Source organism: Myxocyprinus asiaticus, chromosome 38 (genome assembly GCF_019703515.2).
Source record: "Myxocyprinus asiaticus isolate MX2 ecotype Aquarium Trade chromosome 38, UBuf_Myxa_2, whole genome shotgun sequence".
Classification (NCBI taxonomy): Eukaryota; Metazoa; Chordata; class Actinopteri; order Cypriniformes; family Catostomidae; genus Myxocyprinus; species Myxocyprinus asiaticus.
In genome coordinates this window covers 5,942,841-5,948,872 of record NC_059381.1, presented here as the reverse complement: position 1 = coordinate 5,948,872, position 6,032 = coordinate 5,942,841, and positions in this window count along the sequence as shown.

Sequence of the window (6,032 nt, the reverse complement as noted above, 5' to 3'; positions counted from 1 at the left end):
GGTAACTAGCAAAACTTCTGTGAAGACAGCACTATACATATGTGAGTTGAATGCTACGAAATCACCCCACACTGTGTGAATCTGTATATGAGAAAATAAGCGTTATTTGAGATATAAGTTCAAAGCGAGTTTGGCTAACATGCTAAAGCTAGCGGCAACACGTGCATTTGAAACTTCACTTCAATCAGCTGAAAAATTGTGTTCCATTTGGGATAGTAGCCCACTACTCCTTGAAAATTCACACATTAGATGGTCGAGTGCATAGTTTAAGTGCACAGCGTATAGTGTGCTATTTGGGACACTTAAGCTTTTAAAACGCGTTTTGAAACACCTGGTTCTTTTTCTTTCATTGCGCTGCACCTTGCTATTTTAGTGCATGAATGCATTCAATCTGAACAGCCCCTTGGCTTACACTGCTTGAAAGAAATTCTGTGTTTATTTATTAAGATTTTACAGTAGTTACTAACAACATAGTCTTTATAGCAAGTCAGTCCACTGGCGGCCATCTTTGGAACACTCTCGGGAAGCTATTTCCAGTCATGAAAGTGTAGCTGCTATCAACTTGAATGGGGGGATGAAGATTACGTTCAAATAACATATTTCAAATCAGCAGTTAAATCTGACAACACTGGAATCATAAATTGTGCTTCTTTACCTCAGATTACGCCAAGAAAAATGCAATTTTCCCAGCTTGTATAGCTAATGCGCATGTGCGTTCTCGAGTCGATTGACATGTGATGTCTGTATCTAAAAGGTGATTGGCTCTTTTAACTGTAAGGCGGAACTTCCTTTCTACATCCATTGATCATTGGGCGCTCAGAGCTCCTTGGTTGAACGTTCCAATTTCTCCCATTCATTTTAATAGAAGTGACCCATCTCTGCTAAATAATCTCTGTAAATAGTGTCTGCTAATAACTGAAGTAACTATGTTTTAAAAAAAACAAAACAAAAAATTAGGGTTTGATTATAATGAAGAACATGGGAGTAAAACTGTGAGGGAAGTGACATGTTGGAATTATAACAACATACTATTTGATGTTGTCTACATAACACAATCGAAAATATGCGTATAAAAAGCGGTATTAAAATAGTGCTAAATATGCCACAAAATGCCGCACAGGGACTTTTGAGAACATTCAGTTGTCACGGTTGAATCTTTTCATTTGAACATGTTCAATGAAACGAACCGTCTAAACGAACCGATTCGCTGAATCGGACTTCCTCACGCTATTACGCAAAAAAGATCCTCTTGAAGCCCTTCCAGTTTGTCATGTGTGTTTCCGGGTACTAGTTGCCTCTGTTTCCCTGCCATAGCTTCAATACGAGTGTATTTTAAACAGTAGTTTATAATTGAATCAATTCGAATAAGAATGTTATTTATTTGTCCAAGATTGCTGAAGCACAAACACACAGATTCTCTTATTTCAAACCACAATCACAAGTGGTGCCATTTAATCACACAAGATGCACCCTTGTGTTTAGTGTGTGTGGCTGTTTCTATTTGGTTTCCTTAAATGTAATGAGTTGTTTAAATATAAAAAGTAAATATAAATGAAGTTTAGTACATTATCATTCGTTCATATGCAAGCGCAGCCTTGTAATATCAATGTTATGCACACTGCTTTTGGATCAGATCAAAGGGCTGTAATGTGACATTTTTTTCTTCTTGTGGTTATCAAGGACAATCAAGATGCCAAGTGTTGGGAAGTGAATAACCAGATTACAGATTATAGGAGGTGCAGTTAACAAGATTAAAGGGTTTGCGTAATCTGATACACTCAGATCTTTAATGCTGCAGTCAGAGTCAGTTTGTGTTTAAACGTGACCTACAAATTCTTGTATTTTTCTTTTAACATATAAATTAGAGCAAAGTTGAATTATTAGTTAGTAAAGTTATTGTAAAATGTATATGTGGGTTATGCTTGTGTGGGAATTTGCATTATTGCTTCCACATCTAATCTGAATTCATTTCTAACTTGAAAGTGACCACACCAAATTACGCTCCTAATTTTTTTTTGTTGTTGCTCTCACTCCATTAATATCTCCATATCTGAGCAATGTCAAAATTGAAAAATGTCAAAAAAAAAGTCAGTTATCCATTGATGAAGTTCTGTTCACACATCCTCTCGGATGAGTTAAAGAGCCAATCAGAGCAGAGTTTCTGTGAATGTGCTGTTTTCCATGACAGATTAGAACTGAACCTTGTCCCAAGACATGATGTTACAATGATGTGTAGATGTTTACTTTACACCTGGATATATGGCCCTTAATATGGAGGTCACCCAAAAATTTATCAAGAAGTGCTGTGTCATTTATACGGCTCTGAACCGCACGGTGAAAAAAAAAAACCCGGTGAAAAAAATAAATAACAATTGTGTCTCAGTTCCTTCCTGAGTCTGTCTTAAATTTTTTTCTCTCTTCAAAAAAATGTTTTTTCTCCCTTCAAAAAATGTTTTTTTCTCTCTTTAATTTTTTTTTTTTCTCTCTTCAAAAAAATGCATGCGGTACCAACCTTGGCCACCAGGTGCCACTATCAGTAAACATGTCATCTTATGCTTTTAATGCTTTCTCTGTTGCTATATAGCTGAAAAAAAAAAATTTTGAAGAGAGAGAGAAAAAAAAAACATTTTCTTGAAGAGAGAGAGAAAAAAAAATTGAAGTTAGAAAAAAAAATTTTTTTTTGAAGAGAGAAAAAAATGTAAGATTTAGGCTCAGGAAGGAACTGAGAGAAAAAAAAATGTTTTTGAAGAGAGAAAAATTTTGTTTTTTTGAAGAGACATTTTTTTTTTTTTTTTTTTTTTTTAAGACTTTGGAACTGAGACACTATTTTGATTTTATTTTTTCACCGTTTTTTTTTTTTTTTTTTCACCGTGCGGTTCAGAGCCACTGTACGTTTAACACATGAACAATTTAAAAAATATCTTGATGTTTTGCATTTTATAGTACACATTGCTCATTTTCTCTATATTTTTTATGTTAAAGGTCATAATTCTTCATAAATCTTTATCGCCCTCTGCTGTTTTTAACATGAATTACAAGAATCTACTGCACACAGTATTGTAATTAAATGCATTACTACGTGTATTATATACACGCCCCTGAAATTATTCTTAAAGGTGCGCGAGTTGGCGCATGAGGCGTTAAGGACATGCTTATTAATATTATGCCCTTACCCAAACCACTTATCTAAACTTAACCGATCAGTAGAGTGTGTAAACATGATAGGAAGCTGTTGTGTGTGACAGAAGCAAGTAGTTGTCGTGTATTAGATGGAAACGATGTCCAGTGACGTCATTGGCTGTAGTGAAAGTCGTACGAATTCAGACGAGAGCAGTCGTAGGATATGATACAAATGAGAAAAATGTTGAAAAATCATATGAATTCTTATGATTTTGTTGTGAGAGTGTGTAGCAGTAATCAAGATTGGTTGTCTGCAAACTTCAGAAGCTTGACAGTGGAGTCTTTTGCAGTGCAGTCATTTGTGTACAGGGAGAAGAGCAGTGGAGAGAGAACGCATCCCTAAGGACCACCAGTGCTAATAGTGAGGGTCCCAGATGTGAGTTTCCCCAGTCTCACTAGCTGCTGCCTATCTGTCAGAAAGCTGGTGATCCATCGACAGATTGGGGTGGGCATGGAAAGCTGGGTCAGTTTTGCTGAGAGAAGAACAGGCATGATGGTATTGAAGGCTGAACTGAAGTCCATAAATAGGATCCTTGCATAAGTCCCAGGTCTGTCGAGGTGTTGCAGTATATAATGCAGTCCCATAATGACAGCATCATCCACAGACCTGTTTGCTCGGTAAGCAAACTGAAGGAGGTCCAGCAGGGGTCCAGTGATGTCCTTCAGGTAGGCCAAAACCAGTCTCTCAAAGGACTTCGTGACCACAGACGTGAAAGCGTCAGGTCTGTAGTCATTAAGTCCTGTGAGTTTGGTTTTTTTGGGGACCGGAATGATGGTGGAGCATTTGAAGCAGCAGAGAACTTCACACTGCTCCAGTGATCTATTGAAGATCTGTGTGAAGATGGGGTCTAGTTGGTCAGCACAGACTTTCAGACATGCATGTGAAACACCATCTTGGCCTGAAGCTTTCCTAGTCTTTTGTTTTCTGAAAGACCCGGCACACATTCTCCTCACAGATCATAAGTGCAGATTGAGTAGCATAAGGGGGGAGGAGGAGGGTTCCAGAAGGTGTTGGTGTGTGTGTGAAGTGAAGTGAAGATCAGAGTGAGTGAGGGGTGTGAGAATGGGCTTTTCAAACCTGCAGTAAAACATATTCAGTTCATCAGCCATTAGTTGACTCTCTACAGAGCAAAGGGGTGGTGCCTTGTACTTTGTGATGCTTTTTAGGCCTTTCCACACAGATGCAGGATCGTTGGCTGAAAACTGTTTTTTCAGCTTTTCAGAGTAGCTTCTTTTAGCCACTCTGATTTCTTTAGTAAGTGTGTTCCTGGCCTAGTTGTTCAATGTTTTATCCCCACTTCAGTAAGCATCCTCTTTGGCATGACAAAGCTGTCTGAGTTTTCCTGTAAACCATGGTTTATCGTTATTGAATGATAAAAATGTCCTAATAGGGATGCACATATCCTCACAGAAACTGATATATGATGTCAGAGTATCTGTGAGCTCATCCAGGTCTGTGGCTGCAGCTTCAAAAACACTCCAATCAGTGCAGTCAAAGGAGGCTGGTCCATTGGTCCATCTCTTTACAGCCCTTACTACAGGCTTAGCTGATTTTAGTTTCTGCTTGTAGGTCAGGAGGAGATGAACCAGAGAGTGATCAGAGAGTCCTAAAGCTGCACGTGGGACAGAGTGATATGCATCCTTTACAGTGGTGTAGCAGTGGTCCAATATATTTCTTTCTCTGGTGGGGCATGTGATGTGTTGTTTGTATTTTGGCAGTTGATGGGTGAGGTTAGCTTTATTAAAATCTCCCAGAATAATGTTAAGAGAGTCCGGTGTTCTTGCTCAGTGTCTGTAAAGTGATCAGCCAGCTGTTGCAACGCTGTGTTCACACATGCTTGTGGCGGGATATAAACACTCACCAGAATAAACGAGGAAAACTCCCGCAGCGAGCAGAAAGGCTTACAGTTGATGAAGAGCGCTTCTAAATTAGGACAGCACATCTTCTTCAACACTGTAACATCTGTAAACCAACTTTCGTTGATGTAAAAGCATGTTCCACCGCTTCTCGTTTTCCCCGATAACTCCGCAATGCGATCCACTCTGAACAGCTGGAAGCCCGGCAGATGTAATGCGCTGTCCGGGATGGCTCCATTCAGCCAGGTTTCCGTGAAACAGAGCAGCGGAGTCAGAAAAGTCCTTATTTGTTTGAGTGAGCAGAAGCAGTTCGTCCATTTTGTTTGCAAGGGAGCGGACATTCTCCAGATGAATATACAGCAGTGGAGTCCTAAAGCCGCGTTGACGAAGCTTCACAAGAGCGCCGGCTCTCTTTCCTCTCTTGGATCGCTTGTAGAGCACCGCTGCGCCTCCAACTAAGTTGTTTAATAAAACGTCTGAATAATCAAACACTGGCAAATAATTATCAGGTATGCTCTGCTGAATTTTCAGCAGTTCAACCCTGGTGAAACTGATTGGGAAAGAATCTTTATCTTATTTATATTCTATTCCAATTAATCACATTTACAATTATTTTACCCTATTGATTCTATTCTAATGACAAATGTACTGTCAAATGCAAATGTATACACTTCCAGAGTGAGGAAAAGGGCTGGAAAAATCACTCTGGACCCCACTCACCCTGCCCATTACCTTTTTGAACTGTTGCCTTCTGGCCGACGCTTCAGAGCTCTGAGCACCAGAACCGTCAGGCACAGGAACAGTTTTTTCCCTCAGGCTATCCAACTCATGAACAGTTATACTGCCCCATTGAGCAATAACTATGTGCAATACACAGTTTAGTCTTTTTTATATTTATCCAACACATCCAACCTCTTCTGCCATTAGATTCCTCTAAAAAAAATAAAATAAAATAAATAAATAAATACATTTGCACTGTACATAACAGATTTGTA